Genomic DNA, 21,819 nt, shown 5'->3' on the forward strand with positions numbered 1-21,819 from the left:
TTTGTAGAAACTGTCCCAAGATAATTATAGGGCTTTTGGAAAAAATACCTAAAATTGCAAAATCCCCCCTACCTCCGAAACGAATCATTTCATCTTTCGGCTCCAATTCGATTTTTTGTTCCTATCGCCTTTCCCTATCTGCCCCCGTACACGGTCTCACGAAAAGTGGTAATTCTGTTTTTGATTCTTTTGAATTTTACCCGGCACCAGGGAATCTTTCTTGCAAACATTAGTGGTAGGTAATGTGTTGATGGTATATAATAAATGTATATGTCTTAAATATCATTTTTGAAACAACACTAAATTCTACATGCATTATTTATGACATATTTACCATTTTTTTATAATTGTTGGAAGAATTTTAGGATTTTTAAAAAAGTCTTGCTGAAGGGTGAAGAAAATTGTTCGCCGACATTGCTGTTGTTTTTGAATTAACTTTGTTTAGTATCTCACAAAATAGTTATTGTTCCAAAGCATGCAAACACATATGGCTAAAGTTATTATTACGATTCATCAAATAAAATCGAAAAGAGCGAAATTCCTCTCAGCCAACATGGGAGACGAATGGCTTAAAATAAAATAAGATTTTTTTAATTTAATTTTATTGAAAATGCAGGGAAAGAGATTCGGACGAGACGTTTTGCGCCACCTTGTATGTGCTCTTACATGCAGTCGTAAAAGTATCTAAGTTTTTATGAGGAGATGGGCTTATATGAATACCAGTAATTTTTAAATTTAAGTTTGAAATTAGTTTTAACAATTGAGTAGCTTCTTAAAGTAAGCCCGTATAAACTCTAGGCGATACAGCACATTCAGCTGGAAGACTCAACTGTTTAATGCTTCCAATTAGGCGAACTTTGTATGTACCTGAACTTTTCGCTAAAGCATGGAGCACCGGCACTACTTCTATTAAACCAATAGTGACTTTGGCTTATGTTGAGCTAAACTAAAGGGTTTTCGAATAACAGGTGTTATTTGGAATCGCCCGCTACTTCGGTAGATGTCACTTTTGAAGCTGTAATTTTTTAATATTTGACAAGTAAAAACTACGCCATTAATAAAAATGGAACCATACCCGCTTAAACAACGCTTTGAAATTATTAAAATCCACTATAAAAATGGTGAAAATTTGGCAGGGACGGTTCGTAAAACTCGAACATTTTTGGGTCATCGTGAAGCACCTTATCGGACCACAATACAGAAATTGGTGAAAAATTTCGAGCTGTTGGGACAAGTTAGTGATGTGAAGAATAAAACCCGTGCACGTCGCTCAAGAGCAGCCGAAAATATTGCTGTTGTAGCCGAAAGTGTTGAAGAAAACCCATGTTTGTCCATTCTTCGTCGTTCTTTGGAATTCGGCATTCCACAAACGTCATTACACCGTATTTAGCATAAAGATTTGGGCCTTAAGTCTTATTACCTCCAGTTAACGCAGGAACTCAAGCCGACCGATCATCAGCAACGTCGTGTCTTTGCTGATTGGGCCGTTGAAATGCATGAAAATGATCCGGAATTCCATCGAAAAATCATCTTGAGTGATGAGCCCTATTTCCACCTCGGTGGCTTCGTCAACAATCAAAATTGTCGGATCTGGGGCTCAGAAAATCCAAGAGTTATTTTTGAAAAGCCTCTCTATCCTCAACGTGCAGCTGTTTGGTGGGGTTTATGGTCCGGCGGAGTCATTGGTCCTTACTTTTTCGAAAATGAAGCTGGAGCAACAGTTACGGTGAATGGATTGCGCTATCGAGAGATGATTAATAATTTTTTATGACCGGAATTGGATGGTATTGATTTGGACAACGTTTATTTTCAACAAGCCGTCGCTACGTGCCACACAAACAACGAAACCATTGATATTTTACGGGAATAACACCTCTTAATGGAAACCCCTTTACTTCGAAGGGTTGGAAATACAAAATTAAGTAACATCAAAATCCAGTTATTTATATTTTATGACATTTGTGAATACTTTAGTTGTATATTCAAATTATTTTTCATGTGCCCACGATTTAGAAATCTAAATGGATAAATTCCTTTACGAGGACGTGTTTCAAGAAGTGATGCTACAATTTGCTGAGGGGGCGCATATTCTCCTCGCTGGCTTTTTATGCAGGATAATGACCCAAAACACTCCTCAATGTTAGTACGTAAATGGTTTTCTCAAAATAATGTTAAAACTTTGAATTAGCCAAGCCAGTCATTCATCCTAAACCCAATTGAAAACTTTGGGGGGATTTAAAAAAGCGATGTGGGAAGGACACGTTAAAAAATAACAAAAATTTATGGTGGAAAATCAATGAACTATGCCATTCCACTCACACAAAAACCTATCGGAGAATCGAACTGGTAGTCTTGTACTCCGATTCAGTTACGGTGGACGCCAAATCTTTTTTAGTTACACATAATCTCCATTTCCTCAATTACAATGCGTTACCTTCATTGAGAGAAGAGATCTTCCCTCATTTCATTACGCCCCCAAAGCAGAGAAATTTTTAGAGTTTCCTTTCCGCACTTGTTTCAAAGCGCTAACAAAAATTTACCAAAATAATTGTTATAAATCCCAGCACTTCGCATAATAAAAAAATAGCTTGACTCCTCTAAAATTTTTGTTGCATATATGAATAATTATTCCACGCTGCCGCACTGCGCATCACTAAAAGGTTTGTTTTTTCGCGCTCGTCGCTTAAGTCTTTTGTTTCACGTGCACTGAGGCACACAACTATTTAATGTCACAGCGTTTTGAAGTTTAGCCTTAACTGACTCTATGCAGTGTATTTTATCATTACGCCTACAATGGAAATTGCTCGTACATATAAACGATGAAATATTTATGTTAGCCAGAATGATTTGTTGCGCTTCAGAGCACACACGCGCACATGCACACTTATGAAATGAAATACGATCAAGATAGATTTGTGCAATACAAAAATGACGACAATAGCGCTGAGTGTCGTTATAAATGATAACAAAAGCAGCAGTAAGGAAGTAAGGAAGTGCGGAACTCGGTGCGGACCGAGCTTCATATACCCGCGCACATTTTAGTGAGACTTAATTTGGTTTGACGGTTAACTCTTAGAATCGAAGAAACTCGTGGAAAATGAGAATTAGAGCCTGTAACATCAGATAGGCGAACGGAAATTTAGTCTTAACATGTAAAGTGTGGGCGAGGTTCTCATCCCATCGCAATAATATTTGCGTCAGATCTAACTGAGGTAGGAAGCAATATTTGTACTAAGTTTTGGCGTGTATTATCAAGTTGAAATACACGCATTTCAGCAAAAGTGGGCGTGTAATCGCCCATTCTTCAAAAGTTGTGTTGCTTTTTTTTGGTTTTTCATTTGCTCCAAATTTGAATGATTTTACTTCATTTATAACAAGAATCTCAAATTTTCTTCTTTTTCGAAAACTGCCGTTATCTGGTAGGTGGATATGTTTACGGACCGATTTCGCCCACTTTCAATGTCAACCTATCTTTTATAAAGCCTAATGTTAGCACCAAGTTTCATTGAAATATATTCGTTTGCCGTTACTCGTGCGCATATATCTTCTGCTCAAATATGAACGAGACGTTATCAATAAAACGTGATATGTCACATAGTTTGTTTTCTGTGCTACTGTAAACAAGTCAAGCTCGAGTGTGTTCTTCGAATTCTCTTTTATGACTTCAATTGTCTCAAAATGTTTTCCACGTTCATATTTGAGTAGAAGGTAATTGCACTTGTAGTTGTAGCAGAACGCAACATAAGCTAGGAAATTATTTAATTGTACGAGCAGTTTTCACTTAGCAAATACACACACATGAAAAGCTCTGGCGCTCTCAGATTTTCTTACTTCTTACTACTGCGCATTTGTACGCTTATATCAAAGAACATAACAACATAATTTAATAGAAAAAATTACCAACATAAATACATACATAAATTACGCTAAATTGTCTCTCTTCGTTTTGTGAATTTGCCATCCGTTACAAAGTTCATCTTTTTTGCTTCCGCCTCTTGCCTTCTACCCTTCGAACTCATTCACACAGAGCGGAGTGCAAAATGTAAAAATGTGCGTGACCTCTACACTTAAGCTTTCGTTGCCTTGCCGGAGGGCACCGTTTTTATTACAGCCCATCACAAAGTTGTTATATACATACATATTTACAAAAACAAAAACTACCATAGGTGTATATGCCAGTATTAGTTAAGTTATTTTTATTGTGCTATTATTACTTTATTCCCCCAATTTGTTAATACGAAATTTGACAGCTGAGCTGGGGCGGCAGATGTGAGATGTGTGCTTTTTGCCACTTTTTTGGAATTTTTATATATATATTTTTATATAAAAGATTTTGCATTTCTTTACGCTGACATTGACTTACATTCGGCTAATTTGCATTACTTGACGCTTAACATATTTTTGGTCATTCGTTGCTTTCTACATAGCAAATATAAAAAAAATTTTGTCTTACTCCATTCAACCACGAATATTTTAGTTTGCTTTCGCTTTCCTCTGCTGCTTTGCAGATATTTTGTCTTTGGTATTTCTTCGTACGCTTTGTTTATATTCATCTAAAATAAGCCGGAGTCTAGTTAGAGTGACTAGAAGGCGTTGAGTGGGCAATAAGTCCAAAATAAGCTGATTAAGGAAAAGATTATGATGAATACGTTTGTGTAATTGATAAAAGTAAAGATCTTGGATGAGTAGAGATAATCAGATTTATCACTAAATTCATCATAGAAAAGTTAGCGACTCGCTAAAATTTGAACCTAAGTGAGAGCAAATTAAATGTGACCAGATTCAATGCAGTGAAATCAGCGGGCACAAAATAAATAAATAAAATTCAAATCCAAACTTTGCCCAGTTATATTAAGGTTACATATAATTTCTGATACCTTTTACTATGCTATTTTGTAGCATAATTCATACTTAGTTTAATTCTAATATTATTTATTTCATCCAAACAACAAGCATAACAACAAACATAAAATGGACTTTGTCAAAGGAATTAAATTATTTTAATTGCGGGATTTATAAGAAATATTCACTTTGGCATTTAAACATATATATAACTACGTACATTCGGTGTCCAAGAGTAGGAACCGCGAGTTTGCTAGAACACACATCCGTGTTGTTAGTTAGTTTCACAAACACGGAGACAATATTCTGATATTATACAGCCATCTTTGTTGTATTTTGCTAAAGAATTTCGCGCAGTCGAAATCAAATTACGGCAATTAAATGCAGCGCAAAAGCGCGGAGAAAATTGAGGCATCTCGGCCAATTGCAACCAGAAGAAAGGCAACGCTTAACCCAACCCAGCTCTATCTTAGATTTAATAAGAGAACTAGGCTTGAATGAGGTACTGTGAGGAGAAGAGGGCACAAAATACCATAAGGTCGAAGTGAACCTGAACTCAAATCTATCTATCTGTCTAGTGAATGGTATTCTCTCATCCATGACTAAGACTTTAACACCTCAGTAATAGATTTTTTCAAATTATTCTCATATAAAAAACTGCAGTGATATTTCCAGCGCAGAAGGGGCCATCGTCTTCCAGTAATAGCAGATACTATATAGAATACGCTCAGAACTGGAGTATTTATAGCTATTAGGACATCTAACCTACAGATCCGATTTTCCTTAAGGGGTTAGGGGTAGTCAGAGGCCCGAAAAAATGATGATTTTCACGAATTTTTTTTTGCTACTTAATTAATTTATTTAACAAAAATAAAAACATAGCATAAAAACATCATGTTTTAACTTGACTTCACCAAAATTTCAAAAAAAAAAAAATTTATAATTGCAAAAGTTATCGCTGTTTGTGTGAAGCCCGTTTCTCCAGAAGTCCCTTGCGGTGAACATCACAAGTCCTTGCAGATTCATCTAAAACCAATCGGACAAGAAAAATTAGTTTTATTAATAGATAATCTTGTGCCTGATCGAAGTTTTTTTTTTTCAAAATGAACAAAATGGCGGCCTCAGAAAATTTTTTCCAGATTTTAGAAAAAAAAACCAACAGTTAATTGTTAAAAAAAAAATCGAAATTTTGAAAAAAAAAATCCTTCGATCAGGCACAAGTTTTTTATGTTTTTCAAAAGCTGTATAAATTTTATTGAAATCTACGTAGCGGTTTTTAAGTTACAGTGTTCACCAGTTTGAAAAACATAGTTTTGAGAAAAACGCATTTAAAGTTTTGCTATCGGCTCCGGAGCGGCCGAGCGACCTTTGTTAATTGTTGAATAACTTAAAAAGTATTTGTTGGATTCACTTCAAATTTTTACACAATATTTTTAAAACAATACACTTTAAGAAAATGCAAGAAAAAATCGATTTTTTGAAAATTCTGACTACCCCTAACCCCTTAAGAAAAAATCTTTACTTTGACATATGAAATATACCTTGTTTTTTTAGAGGTTAGGTTTTCAAGATGAAATAAAACGTATATAATTTAATGCTATGGCCAAGAATTTAGCTTTGTTATAAAGATAAGGGTTTGCCATTACGTTTTAAAAATGATTTCGGGCAAGTGGCCGCCGCGGCTGGCTCGAATAAATTCCAGCCGAGAGGCCCAATTTTCGACCACTTTTTGCAGCAATTGGGGCCGTATGTCAGCAATAACGCGCCGAATATTCTCTTCCAAGACGTCAATCGTCTCGGGCTTATCTGCGTAGACAAGCGACTTCACATAGCCCCACAAGAAATAGTCCAGCGGTGTTATATCGCACGATCTTGGAGGCCACGCCACAGGTCCACGGCGCGAGATAATGCGCTCACCAAAAGTTTCCTTCAATAAATCGATTGTTGCGTTGGCTGTATGGCATGTAGCGCCGTCTTGTTGGAACCAAAGGTCGTCCACATCAACATCGTCTAATTCAGGCACGAAAAAGTTATTAATCATGGCTCTATAGCGCTCTCCATTGACTGTAACATTACGGCCGGCTTCATTTTTAAAGAAATATGGACCAATGATTCCCTCTGCCCATAGAGCACACCAAACAGTGACTTTTTGAGGATGTAACGGCGTCTCAGCAATGGCTTGTGGATTATGTTCACTCCAAATGCGACAATTTTGCTTATTGACATACCCATTCAACCAAAAGTGAGCTTCATCGCTGAACCAAATTTTCTTCGATGCGTCGCGCGAACCGAACCATTATTTTCGTAATAAAGTTGCACGATTTGCAAACGTTGTTCAGGTGTAAGTCTATTCATTATGAAATGGCAAACCAAACTGAGCATAAATCAAGTGACAGCTGTCAAAAAGACCATCTACGAAAAAAGTAGTGCAAACTTGAAAACCTAACCTCTAAAAAAAACACCCTTTACATACATACATCTCTTACTTTGATAGTTTAGTGTTAACACGCAAACTTTTCTTTGGTTTTGAAACTCCACGGATTGAATTTAATGAAAAGAAGTGAGTTTCATCTTTAGGTTATGCTGAGTTGTGATTTTAGTAGTAATTGGAGGTGATACCACTCCCCACATACGCCAGTTAACCAACGCATTTACAATTTTTGAATCATATCACTGTAAGCACTCGGCTGGGTATTGCATCAAACCAATTTTTTTTTTTCAAGATTGAGTCATAAGCAATAAAGCCGATATCTCCTATTTTCGAAGTTAGCCTCCGAAATCGAGAAATACAGATGTCTTCATATATAGAAATTTGGAAAAAAATATTTAAAACGAAAATATCGATATTTTTTAAACTCAAAAAATGAAATGGAGGCTGAGAAATCCTCTTTAATAGCAAAAAGCAATACTGCAAACCAAATTTACATTACTTTTGTAGCAGAAATCAGCTGGGTTTTTTGTGTTCAATGCTCAACTCTTCAATAGACTGAAATAATAATATTCGTGTTGTAAAGGATGGTTAAATTTTAAGGGCCGATGTTGAATGTAAATCACACCTAAACATCAAGTCTTTTTCTGTATTTCATCTGATATTTTTCAATTTCAGACTAATTCAATTCGAACCATGGAAAGATGCACAATCGAGCAATGCGTTAAAGTTATTCAGGTTTATTATGAAAACGGGCGTCCAAATCAAAATGCATATCACGCACTTCGTGAAGAAAATCATCTTCAGTGATGAGACACATTTTCACCTCAGTGGATTCGTCAATAAGCAGAATTACCGCATTTGGGCGAATAATAATCCAAGAGTGAATGCCGAAAAACCAACGCACCCACAAAGAATGACTGTTTGGTGCGGTTTATGGGCCAGCGGCATCATTGGGCCGTATTTTTTCCAAAATGAGGCCGGTCAGGCAGTTACTGTGAATAGTATTCGCTATCGTGAGATGATAACGAACTTTTTATGGCCCGAATTGGAAGATATGGATGTGGACGATATGTGGTTTCAACAGGACGGTGCCACTTGTCATACAGCTAACGAAGCAATGGCTCTTTTGCGCGAAAAATTTGATGCACGAATAATCTCACGTCGCGGCGATGTCAATTGACTGCCAAGATCATGTGATTTGACACCGTTGGATTTCTTTCTTTGGGGTTATTTAAAAGAAAAGGTGTACGTCGATAAGCCAGAAACAATTCAAGAGCTAAAGGATGAGATAATTCGGCACATTAACGGCATAGAACCTCAATTATGCCTCAGCGTCATCGAAAATTTGGACCATCGGATGGAGGTGTACTGCCAAAGCCGCAGCAACTATTTGGCCAATATTTTGCTTCATACATAATTGAGCCATACGAATATTATCATAATGAAGAGAAATGACAATAATTTCCTAAGAAAAAGGTATTTTATTCAAAATCAACACCGGCCTTTGAAACTTAACCACCCTTTATAAAATAATATTAAAATAAGGTATGCATGTAAATAATACAATTAATTTCTGGCTTTATCATTTCAAATAGAGGTTTTTGTTGGAGATAGAAATTCGTCTCCGTTTTAAAGTTTTTGTTTTGCTTCGAGCTTTTCAACATATCTTTTGTTACTTTGATATGTTACTGAGATATGTTCGTATAAATTTAGCCAATAGTTAAAAAGCCAATTTTTGGTTTGTTACTAATGGTAATTTCACTAAATATGTTTTTCATTTAATATTAACGATATTAATGTTTTTTTTTCGATTTGACTTTTTGCAAAATAAGTACTAAAGCGAACGATCGAATTTGATGTATAGAGAACTCCGTCAAATTCATACAGCTGCTAAAAAGGGGCCATCGACGGCTTACTAAAAATTTGGCAGCAATTGTACTCCTACGCCCAACCATCTGTTCTTTTCAGTGTACTTTTCTATCAAAGAGCATACTCATAAATGCTTTTCCAACGAATATAGTATCTGGACAGTTTGAAAGTTTGATTGTATCGAGTGTTTTTTAGCGGCATGAGAACTATCGATATCGACACTATGGTTTAACAGCTGAGAATGGCAAGCACATTTCTGTTCTGTTCTGGAAAGTCATCAGTCAACGCCAGAACAATGCTTCCAAATTGTGAAAATTTACTTTGAAAAAGAAAATAATAAATCTGTTCACGAAGTTCATAGAGCTTCGAAGATTATACGAGTATATTTTCTGAATATATTCTGGGAACCTTTTGATCAAGTAAGTATTAAGGTATACATACAACCTGATTGCACACTAAACTTGCCGAGTTATTGGATAAACTTCTAGAAGATGGGGCCATTTGACTCATAATCGCCATATATTTCATCTGCATTGTTTAGTTTATAAAAATATGGAATAACACGTAAAATAAATAAAAAATGCAAATTTATAACAAAAATGAATGTTAGATTGATATGAGTTGAAAAAATAACAGTTCTGCTTTGATGTTCGAATGCAAATATTCTTAAAAGCAACCGATGACAATGATCTGACTAACTTTTAGACTAAATATTTATATGAAATGAAATGACATGATGATTGTTTTTAACATAGCAGCTGTTCTCATTTACTATGCAATCAGGAAATGGGGTATCTATCGCAATTATGAGAGTCTAGTAAATTCATATAAATTATTATAGTAGATTCATATACACAAATGTGATAGCGCGCGTATTTGCTTGGCAGCTGGTTTTCGCTTATTTTGCTGCACACGTACCTATGTATCTTATTACCACTTACTCGTTGAAGATATTCTACAACCCAACCTTGCTCTGTGCTACCTACATATGCACGTATGTGCATGAGTGTGTGCATTTAAGCACATCCATTCGTTTCGTAGCAATGCCCGCCTCAATGCACTCAATGTTGCATAATCGTTGTCACGTCTGACAGCATTGAAAGCATCACTTTTGCTTTGCAGGCTATTCATTAAGGGATTTGACTACAAAAACCAACCAAAAACAAAAAAAGAAATAACAGCACACATTAAATTTGGGCTTAACAAGCGCATGCACACTTTTGCGCTACATTTTATTGTTATATTTGCTGCACACGTTTACTTATACATACATCACTAAGACTTGTTAATAATTTTACTCAAAATCACAAAAAAAAAATAAATATAATAAAAGTGGAAGAGGGAAAATTACCCGCAGTTTCAATTAGCCATGACACTTCTTGAAACCCCAAACAAAGGAAAACAATATTAGCGTATTTGAACTACTTACATACATACATAAGTATGCATTGTATTAATACTTGAACGAATCTGCGAATCTGCGGCTTTGTCGAGCTACAACTACTAGATGAGGCACAGCCTCCAACTAGCCAACAACAATACACAAAACTAGCATTTAACGTGAAAGGGAGCGATATTCGCGCGACTGCCAAAGTTAAATCCAAATCCGAGACATTTTTTTGCGTGTATGTGTGTGTGTGGGACTGTATGTAAAAAGTCAAGTCAAATGTCAAAATCCAAAGTGGTAAAAACAGCGCTCCTGGTGTTGCAAACAAATACTTGTACCGACATATGTTTATGAGTGTGTACGTAGGCATACAACAACAATATTGGCATCGCTCTACAACTGTTGCTAATGCGAACACCGAAACAGTAATAACAACAAAAGCAACAATATTTGCAATCGATTTAATTATGTAAATTCAAAGTGATTGCAAGCAAGAGCCCCAACAACAAATAGCTGGCAGCGGGCGGTGGCAGTTTCACAAAAACAACAAGAACCAGTAATTGCCAAAATTGGCTGTGTGAGTGTGTAAATGGGAGATATGAAACAAATGGTGAGCAAAACCAAAAACTAAATGCCTTTAAAATCGGCAAGAGGTGATCGCAGTGACGGATTAAAACAAAACAAAAACAAATACAAAAACACAAAACAATATACGAGTGTAAAGATGTGAAGACAAATGAGAGATGCTTAAGACTTTAATTCAAGGGAATTATATTGGGAACAGACTTGATAGGTGTCGTTGGTCAGCTGCTTTGCAAATTGCACAAATGTAAACAACCTAAAAACTACTTACACATACAGATGTAAGCTATGTAAACTATGTATGCATGTTAGGTGTATGGAATGTTAATAAAAGAAATATGACTTGCACGTGGGGGTGTGGAATTTGTTATCCGAAATAAAAATTGATTTGTTTTGCCGCACTCAAGCCTATAATATTTTAAGGTAAAATCATACTCCAACTTTTGGAAGCTTTGAATAAATAATAAACAATAATTAACAAATAATAAGTAATAAATAATAAATAAAAAAATAAAAATAAAATTATTTTTACTTTGGGTATGATTAAGAAGAATTTTTACTTTGTTTTAAAAATATTACTTTAATACAGATATAAACTTACATAATTTTAGCTAAAAAATTTACTCATTTTGCTTGGACTATTTTAGAATACACGAGCAACACTTTGCGCTACAGTAGCATTTACTAAAAAAATAAAAAAAATCACTAAAAAATTCTAAATCTACACAGAAAATCACAAAATTAAGGTTATACTATTTTTTAAAATTTCAAGAGAGCAAATTTTCGAGCATTTCTATCGACTCTTTTAATACATATTAACAATAGGGGGCGAATCTTAAAAGGACAAAATGTATGCTTGGGCTCAACAGATGAGCCACCAGCGTCCGCACAAGATTTATAATGGGTCACTACGCTATTGGCAGTCTAGCCAGTAGAATGGGTACTTCACAATGACTTCTCTAGGAGCTGTGGATATGAAGAAGAAATTGAGTCGCTACATTACATCCTATGTGAATGTCCAGCACTTCAAAGAAGCTGTGCGATTATTTCTTCGACGATCTGGATTGACTAGTTCTTAACAAGATCTAAGTGATTCAAAAATCTTAGTTAGTGCTTGAAAACAAATGCAGATATCACAATGGGCTGTAGTGCCACCGAGTGCCTTGTCTGAGACAAGCTAGGTGGCTAACCTAAGCTAACCTAACGAGCGATCTTTTTTTAAATAGTAAATCCATCGTAACCGAAATGGTTTGTGAAAAATGAAATACCAAATGCTAAAAAAACGCTTTTTTCTAATAGCAGGTACGCAATAGCAAACCCCCGAATGCATTACTGCCATTTAAAGGCTCCTCATAAAAAAACATCTGCCGCTCGGAGGTGGCATAAAACTGTAGGCAACCCATTTGCGGAACAGAAATTAGAGAATGACTACGGCCAAAGATCTAACAAGAGAAGTACACGCTAATTAGATCTAAAAGGCCTTTAAAACGACGCGCCAAGATGTTGTTTGAAAATAAAATATGTAAAAATTTAGATTATTTCATGTTTCACTATTTTTATTCACAACAGTCGATTCAAGAATGTCTAATTGTTGAGAACGTCGGGATATCGATGTTAGCAACTTTGCGCTACAGCAGCAATATTCTCACCAGAATAGTCTTTGGCCTGCCAGTCCTGCAGTTTATTGACCAGTTTTGTCACCAACCTTTGAATTGTCGACTCATTCTGATTGTTATTTCTACCAAAAAATCACGAATTTTGCGATAAAGATCGTTTTGTTCTAAAAAGTCGACCATTTTTATAATAAGTTTTAAAAACGTACCAAAAAAAGGTACCATCTAGAAATTATTCACTACTGACATCTAGTGACTGACCCTTTATACATATATACATAATTATATATGCAGCTATTATATCTCCCAATGATTCTAATTTCCTTGTTAATTTATAGGGTCTGCCGCATGGTTCGCCATCAATATTCATAGTTATAGTTATAATATCAAAATTAGTGAGTTTAAACCATAAAATCCAACAGCAATTTATTACCTGTTCATTGCACAATGTTATTACATAGAAAACCACTACAATTAGCAAAAATTCTTTCAAAAGGTGAAGACAAGTTAAAAAAACGTATAAAAACTCATCTTTTTTCAGTTGAATTTTTTTGCTTACTTCTTTTTCTACTTTTTATTCAAAGTGTGGTGCATTTCTTCTCGGGACATTCCAACGCAAAAGTTTATTATAATCGGTTCAGCCAATCGGCAGATGAACTATTTGCTCGCCATTTGAAAAGTGACATTTGGAGGAAAAGGCATTTAAAGTATTTTTTCGTTCCCTTTTCGAATTTCTTAAAAGTAGTTTAGAACCTCACCTGTGAGACTCTAATCCATGTATGCCCAGCGCTTGAGGTCGAGGTAAAACAACTTTGTGCCTTTTTGTGCACATGCGAAAGTAAAATGGATGGACATGCTTTACTCGTCAAATGTGTGAAATTGCCTTCGCAACTGCCTTCGCAGCGAAGTATCAGTACGTAAGCCTTTACGCGTAGCGAACACATACACGACGATAGCTGGTCTGAAGAGTTGAAAAATGCAAAAACAAATAATTATTTCTTTACTTAAGAGTAGTAGTAAAGAAAACGAAATGAAATCACCACATATTCTATAGCAGCAGCAGCCACATAGGCAAATCAAAATTATTCAAAAATTGAAGAAGAAGAAAAGCGTATTCGCGCTATTGTACCGATTCAGTGCAATCAATTGTAGCCAAATCGACGCAACATTTTGCGCAGCCTCATTAGCATACAGACACTGGCCGGCTTTGGCTGAGCATATCCATTTGTTGCTTTTGTTTTTCTCTACTGCTACTCTTTTTGTTATTGCCAACGCACGCATTTGGCCGGCAACGTAAATCTGCAGAGTTGTAAAAAGCATACGAACTACGAATGCAGTTAGCCAGGCCAATTGGAATGACGCGCTGCAATGCCAATCTGCCAAATCAACTCAGCAGCGCTTGACCGATTGGCGATTGACGATTGAAAATTGAAGATAGACAAAAGACGAAAGATACTACGATGTCTGTTGGGAGACACATCATTTGCCAAACGGAGGCTACTATTTGTTGTTGTTTGTATTTTATTTATCCCACTTGTTGATGCTGTGGTCATTGCGTTGTTTTTCATATTTTTTTTTAGTTTTTTTTCATACTTTTTTTTTAGTTTTGCTTGTTATTACAAAATTTGCGAAATGTGCCTAATTTATGGTGATACGCGGAGTGGACCGTCGCCGGTCTGCGTTCGCTAGCCGATCAATTAATTGTTTGCTTTGTTGTTTGTTTCGGTGTGCGAGTTGTTAGCTTTGTTGGTTTTACTATTTCTTGAGTGCTGCTAATCATTACCACTTTGTTGTTGCTATACGAAATGTGCTATTTAATGCGAGTTTTTCAATTGAATTATGTATTTATAATTTGTATGAGAATTTGGATGTTTTTGTGAGTTGGAAAGGGAAAGAGGGAGGATGAAAAAGAAGAGCTATTTTAACACACTTAGAGGAAAACTAATGGGAAGCGTTCCACCTTTGCAGTCACAACATAAAATGTAATATGTTTTTACTTTTTGCTTTCGGTAAATAGGACTGCACATACATACATATGTTTCAAGTTTTGCATTTTTCTTACCTTCTGCAATTCATAAAATCATATCAGTAAAATATTCAATATTGGATTGAATAATTGAAGAATTAATTTTTTTAATTATATATAAACGCTTGCTGAGCTTATGAAATATATGTACGTGTAAGCAAGTAAAATTTCTTTAATATACTATTTTAGTAAAAATAAAATAAAAAATAAAAATTTAAAAAAAGGAAAATATTCGAAAGCATCTTTTAGTGTAGTTCTTTATCAAAGAGTTATAATATTTTATTAATTTTTTTAGATTATTGTAATTATTGGCTAAAGCGGTAGCAATTGTGTCTGCCTCTCTTTGCAACTGTGCCTCCTGCCATGTAATAATGTAATTAGATACAAATTTTAGTGCTTAGCCGTTGCATTGAAAATTTAATTTTAATATGGGAAGCTTAATTGGTTTTAAGGCTTTTATAAGCGCGAAAAACTCTTTTATTAAGAAAACTCTCAAAATGAAAATTTGAGGAGCAACTAGCATTAAACTCTTATGCAAGGTTTCAGTTTAAGAATTTAGTTTTGAAATAGAAAATTTTACATAATTCTACACATATTCATAGAATTTTTCAACAAAAATTTTGTTTTTCACAACATAACAAAAAAATGTAGGGGAAATTATTGAAATTTGTATTTTATTAGAAACAGTAGAGCAATTATACAAGAAAAATTATATGGGGCAGGTGCCCACCACGACCGCAGTTACAAATGTCGATTCTATCATCAACATTTTCCAGCACTTTTTGGCAAAATGGCGGGTCTATTTCGTTAATCACGTTACGTATTTTGAGTTTTAATTTCGCAATCGATTCAATTGGCTCGATATAAACTCATCAGCAATAGACCGAAACTCAGTTGTTAACATCTATCGACAGCATAGTGCATTGCTCAGTACAATTTTGAAAAAAATGGCGCAAAAACTTCTCAAATCGCGTACGAAACAATGACACGTTAAGCATGCAAATGTCCCCCAAGAGGCGCTCTTAGATTTTCAAAGGCCAATTGCGGCAATTTTACTGCTTGACGTATCCAGACAAATGAAAATAGTCTGTTTTAGAAAAAGCAGCCTGCTTGAACGAATTGCGGAAACCCACGGCGAAGTGAATTGTCAGTCGGCTTTAATTTTTGTACCGCACACGCAAAATTTGCCATCTATTCGTTGTGGAGGAATCAAAAAATTCGAATATTCTTCAACCCTGTGGCTTACGGTTGCGATGTATTCACTAGAACGACCCATTTATGTTATGTATCGAGAAAGTTGGATCGAACTTATCAACGAAATTCTCTGAGAAAATTCATCTGAGCAAAACGATTTGCTTGAACGAAAATATTACGAATGTCATAAAGTCAAATGTAAAGACTGTCCCTATATTTGACTATGGCCCTATTGAAAAGAGAAGTTGTTTATAATTCTTAAAAAAAAAAAAACAATTTTATTATCATGTTTTTAGATGCAGGAAAATTAAAAAAATACTTGAAAACTTGAAATAATACAAAATATTTTATACTCCCCTTTTGAATACAAAAAGCCGAAACAAAAGAGATTTAAAACCAAAAAATCAAAATTATTAAGAACCTCTCCAACTTTAATGTTAGAATAAAACTCAAAAAATCAACTGAAAACAAGTCTTTTGTTGGCATTTCAAATTCAAACCATATTTGAATATGCAAAATTTACTAAATTAAAAAATTGGATTTAATAAAATTATGTATAAAAAAAATTTAATAGAGTTAAAACTTTAATTTAACAAGTTTTTGACTTTGAATTTCTCTTTTTGAATTTAAAACTTTTGCTAAATTACAAAAATTAATAAATTTAAATTTAATTAATTTTGACTTCGATTTTCTGTTTTTGCGTCAAAAGCTTTTACTAAATTTTTGATTTACTGAAATTCATGTAATTTCATTACGTTAAATATTTAAAATATTAAAATTAAAATAAAAAAAGTTAAATTTCAGAAAAAAATAATAACAAAAAATTTGTATCGGAAAAACTTTTCTTAAATTTCATAAAAATATAATATAATACGCCGCATTGACATGTAAACCTTATTTTATTTAATATATTAATTAAAATTTCTTTGCCTTTGAATTTCTCATTCTGCATCAAAAACTTTTGCAAAAACTTTGATTTGCTAAAATTCGTGTAATTTTATTAAGTTAAAGATTTGAAATTTTTAATGAAAAAAATGTGAACACAAAATCAATTTTTTTTAATTAAAATTTGTAAACAAAAAAATGTATTTTTTTTAATTAGAAATAATCAAATTAAACAAAAATTTGATTATACAAGTTTTAATTCAAAAATTTTTAAACAATTCCTTTGACAAATTATTTCAAATTAAAAAAAATGTAGCTGCATAAATTTACAAAATTTAAATAAAATTTTTTTTTAATAAATCCTTTTTTTAACTTAAAATTTTGTTTAAGCTAAAAGTACAAAACCAAAACGAAAAGCTTTTCTTAAATTTCATAAAATACTTTTCAGTTTTTAATTTTTTTTTATTAATGAGCAAATTTTGTTTAAACAAAACCACAAAATCAAAACAAAAAATTTTTCTTAAATTTCATAAAAAGATTTTAAAATTTCTAAATTTTTTTTTTTAATAAACTTTTGTTTTTAATTAATAAGCAAATTTTGTTCAAACTGAAAGCTTAAAATCAAAACTTTTCTTAAATTTCATAAATTTATTTTCAGTTTTTAAATTTTTTTAGTAATGAGCAAATTTTGTTTAAACTAAAAGCACAAAATCAAAACGAAAAGCTTTTCTCAAATTTCATAAAAAGGCTTTACAGTTTTTAAACTTTTTTTTAATACATTTTTTTTGATTAATAAGCAAACTTTGTTTAAACTAAAAGCTTGAAACCAAAACGAACAACTGTTTTCAATTTTATAAAATTATTTTTAAAATTTGTGGAATTAATTGATATGCCATCTTTGATTAAAGAAAAATTCCTCAACAAGAACTTCCATAGTCCGTAATAATTTGAAGAAGTGATGATGTGATATTTTTAAAGCCCTATTCACTTCTCTAAGTCTAATTATTATATAAAAAAATAAAATAAATATAAAAAAATTTAGAAATTAATTAAAAATATTATTGGTCCTTTTAAAAGAACTAAGTTTGAAGCGGTTAAGAAAACCGCTAAATTGACTTGTTTGTTGAGTTTTAGTCAAAATTTTTCAATTTTTTTTATTTAGCTCTTATAAAACTCCATTCTTTACATACACATATAGATATACACAATATATTTGAAGAAATGTAAGTTGAAAAAAAGCGCATGCTTACATAAAAGTTTCAAAACAAATTCAGCTACTCCGGGTTCAACACACTTCTACACGACCACGCCCAATCTCCTAGGGATTTTCGTTGAAAGATTTTGTATTCAAGCAAATTTTGTTTACATACACAACGACATCTTTAATTGACACTTTTATTTTGGTAAAATTTTCTGGCACTTGCAGAATGAAAATATCTTTAAATTTTTTACTTCCAGAATAACACGAAAATTTCTCACAAAAAATCAAATGCTTTTTCCAGATCTACTAAACACGCACAAATATACACACATACATTTAATTTCTAGGTAATCTTGATATAATCCTGCGAACGAGCAACCAGTAACAGAACGTTTTTCGTCACTTGGTTTTTGTGTTTTTTCTTTTTTTTTTTGGTTCTGCTGTCCTGCGAACCCAAGCTATTGTGCCACGAGCGCGTATCCTTTATACTATTCGTTCGATGCGTTGACTTAACACTACAGCTTTTTAATAAAAACTATTTTTTTTTTTACTTTTTTGTAATTGTCATTTCACTTAACATTTTTATATTTATTTAATTATTTATTTTGCTTTGTAAATCAAAGGAATCAGTCGCATACCATTTTCTCACTTATTTTTACTTCATTTGTTTTTATATAAAAAATCAAATCTCTATTAATGTAGTTTTCCTATAATTAAATTTTCCGTGTGATTCGCAGTGACTTCTTTGCCATCCAACCGATCTCTGCGACTGTGCGTGCTCAAGCTGGGCGCGCGCGCGAGCGTGTCTCGTTTTGAAGTTATCACGATGAAATGAAAAGCTCGCTTGAATGGACCGCGCCAGTTGTCAGTTGGTTTTGTTGAAATTTTCAAACCCCAACCGAATACGACAACAGCAGCGCTGGCGCCAACGACGCTCAGCGCTTGCTGCACGCTGTCGTCTCCGCGCTGCAGCAGCGCAGCACACAACTTTAAAGTCGCAGACGCTCAGTGGCGCAGTGACTTAGACTAGTCCGACTCCAAAGTGTTCGCTGTATTTTCACCACAAACTTACTTAGCTTACTTAGTTAGCCAAGTTAGAGTCGAAGCAGTGAGTGCACAACGTCTTACTACTGGCGTATTGGCGTGTGTGTGTGTGCGTGTGCGACAGCGATAGCGATCGCCAGGTAGACGAGGGTGTTGTTTATTTGCTCTGTGTGTATTTGTGCATACTCCGCAAGCCGGCTCAGTGTATACTAAGCCATGCGCACATCTACCCGTTAAACCGTTATAGAGATCGCTTGCTAAAACGGGTATCGATCCTCGCTGCAAAGCACGTAAATAAAAAGGCTTTTGTTTGTCTATTCCTTGATTTACTTTTTTATTTGAATAAGTTTTTGTTTCAAACGACGCCTCACATCTTCTATTAAACGTTGCCTCTTTTGTGTTCCTCATTGTAATTCCAGTGAAGATCGCGCGCTTTTTGTGCAATGCCATTTTATTTACATTCTCCAAGCGTTGTTTACATTTTTTCGATTACTGCGAAATTCTCATTCAGTGACAATTCACTGATGTATTTTTAGCCTGATGCTGTTTACTGAGAGTTGCTAAGTTGGAAATTTAGACTTGGCTGGTGTAGGAATTTCGTGTGTAAGCTCAGTTTTGACCAGCTTTAAATGCTCTTGGCAGGTGTGGTGAGTTCTCCCCTTTCTTTAAGTTGAGTGCGACTGAGTTGCAGTTCCCCGCAATATTTTGCGTCTGCCATTTATGAGTAGGCACCTGCTTTTCGTATCGGTTGAGCATCAGTGTTCGACGGGGATTTTCGTCAGCGTTGAATCATCCCAAGTTTACTTAGCTGCTATGTTTACAGAGCTGTGCTTGTTAATATTTAGTTGAATTGTTGTTGTGGATAAATAAAGTTAGAGAAATTTGTACAAAAAACGATATTTATCCGAATTATTGTTTTTTTTTCTGCGTAAGTACACTTCGCCGTAAGTTATTGACGGACGTGTTGATATGTATTGCCTGTGGGTGCCTATGCTAGGCACCTTTGCTAGGAAGGTAGATAGCAAGAAAATCTATAATAAGTGAAGTTCTTGGAAGTGCTGAAGACACATTCACCATTTTAGACAATAAATTTCGCATAAATAATAGCTTAGCATTTATGCCCGATTGCAAATTCTATATTCAGCTATGCCACACGCGCTAAATGCGGGTTCCCCTTAAGCTCATAAACATTAATGACTGAAATATTTGGCAAAAATTTGCAAAGTCTTAAAAAAAACCAATAGGAAAACTCGCGATAAAATAATTTACATCCAAAGTGCGCATAATTAAAAGCTTTGTAATTCCATGTTTCCACGACTCATAATTTACTCTCTCGCTTGATAGTTCGCGAGTTAACCTGTCTCCACAGCGCGTTCGTAATGCCCTCGGCTGCTCTCCGTCCTGTTCTTGTTCTTTGGTTGTTATGATTATCATTTGCTGCGAATCCAAATTTTTATCGCTGGTGGATACAAAGGTAGGCTTTATCTAAGATTTTTCTTTACTTTATAATTCACGCAATTAATAAAAAAGTATTCGCCTCATGCGCAAATTATTTTTAAAGAAAAGTTTATCAGCGCACTCGCAGTCTATCTCCCAGAAGGATTGAGTTCGGTCCCAGAATATTTGTGATAAGATATTTTATAAACATATTCATAATTTCATATTAAACTTTCAACGGGCTTAATTACTTTCAGGTTAAACTTTCAGTGGTTAATAATGAAGTTTCACATTTTATGAAAGATCCAGTTGCTTCAACGTATTTTGCATAAGGATTTGCAATTGCATTCTTACAAAACTCAATTAATACAATAATTCAAGCCAACAGATCGTCAATGCAGAAATTTCGCGAATTGATTTTTCATGTAAAATCATCTTTTGTGATGAAGCTCACGTCGAGAAGAAAACCCTGGAGTAATTTAATTCACTAAAAAGCACTATTTGATGTGACCTTTGGGATGGCCTAATAATTGGCCCGTTTTTTCTTCGGGGATGAAAATGAAAGAGCTGTAGGTAGGTGAAATGGTTGAAGTGCCAGTCTGACATTCCTCAAGTAGCGCTAAAGCACCTCCAACAGGCAGATATCTACAGCCAGCCAGAGCTGTTGATATAATGGAGAAGATTGATGGGATTTATGTTGGCGCATTGCCCCAGGCTGTCGAAGAAAGGAGCACCCAGTGATCTTAATCGTCTAGCTGCCAAGCCCGGACATTTACAGAGAAAGTGCTTAACAGTCTCCTTCTATGAAAGGTCCCCACAGCTTCTACAATAGAGGTTAAATGGCAACCCTAGCTTTTCCGCGTGAGTACCAATCGTCCAGTGACCAGTAAATACAGCTACGAGCTTAGAAATTGAATGGCGAGGAGTCCGAACGACTTTCTGAGCCCTTCGTATATCGTATTGGGGCCAAAGGGTTTTCGAAATAGTGTACGAAGAAATGGAGCTCCATCTTTCCTGCGCTTTCCTGAGAAATAAGTTATGCAATTCCGCTTTAACCACAGTCAGGAGATGCCGATGACCGGGTAGGAGGTCTCATTTCCCTCTATGTTCCTATGTCCGATGTGGTTAGAGAAATGTTACCTGACGTGTTACCTCACACCCAAGAGACTTGATCGCCTCCTTACAGGAGTTTACTAATTTCATTCTGCACCATGGCGTCATCAGAGCCTTGATCGCGCCTTGGGTGTCGGAGAAAATGTTAATATCTCCCTCGCTCCGGCGTTCCCTAAGCATTTTGCATGCCTGCAG

At 34.7% G+C, this 21,819-nt stretch overlaps 1 protein-coding gene across 1 annotated transcript in view; it reads right to left on the bottom strand.

Annotated features, from left to right (window-relative positions):
• Nucleotides 1-18,862, bottom strand: part of LOC129240279 (lysosome membrane protein 2) — a 109,143-nt gene extending 90,281 nt beyond the window's left edge. The window contains exon 1 of the mRNA XM_054875977.1: nt 18,080-18,862. The gene's annotated coding sequence lies outside the window, so the exon portion shown is untranslated. The remainder of the gene's footprint in view (nt 1-18,079) is intronic.
• Between the last annotated feature and the right edge of the window lie 2,957 nt (nt 18,863-21,819).

Source organism: Anastrepha obliqua, chromosome 3, assembly GCF_027943255.1.
Source record: "Anastrepha obliqua isolate idAnaObli1 chromosome 3, idAnaObli1_1.0, whole genome shotgun sequence".
In the NCBI taxonomy this organism is placed as follows: domain Eukaryota; kingdom Metazoa; phylum Arthropoda; class Insecta; order Diptera; family Tephritidae; genus Anastrepha; species Anastrepha obliqua.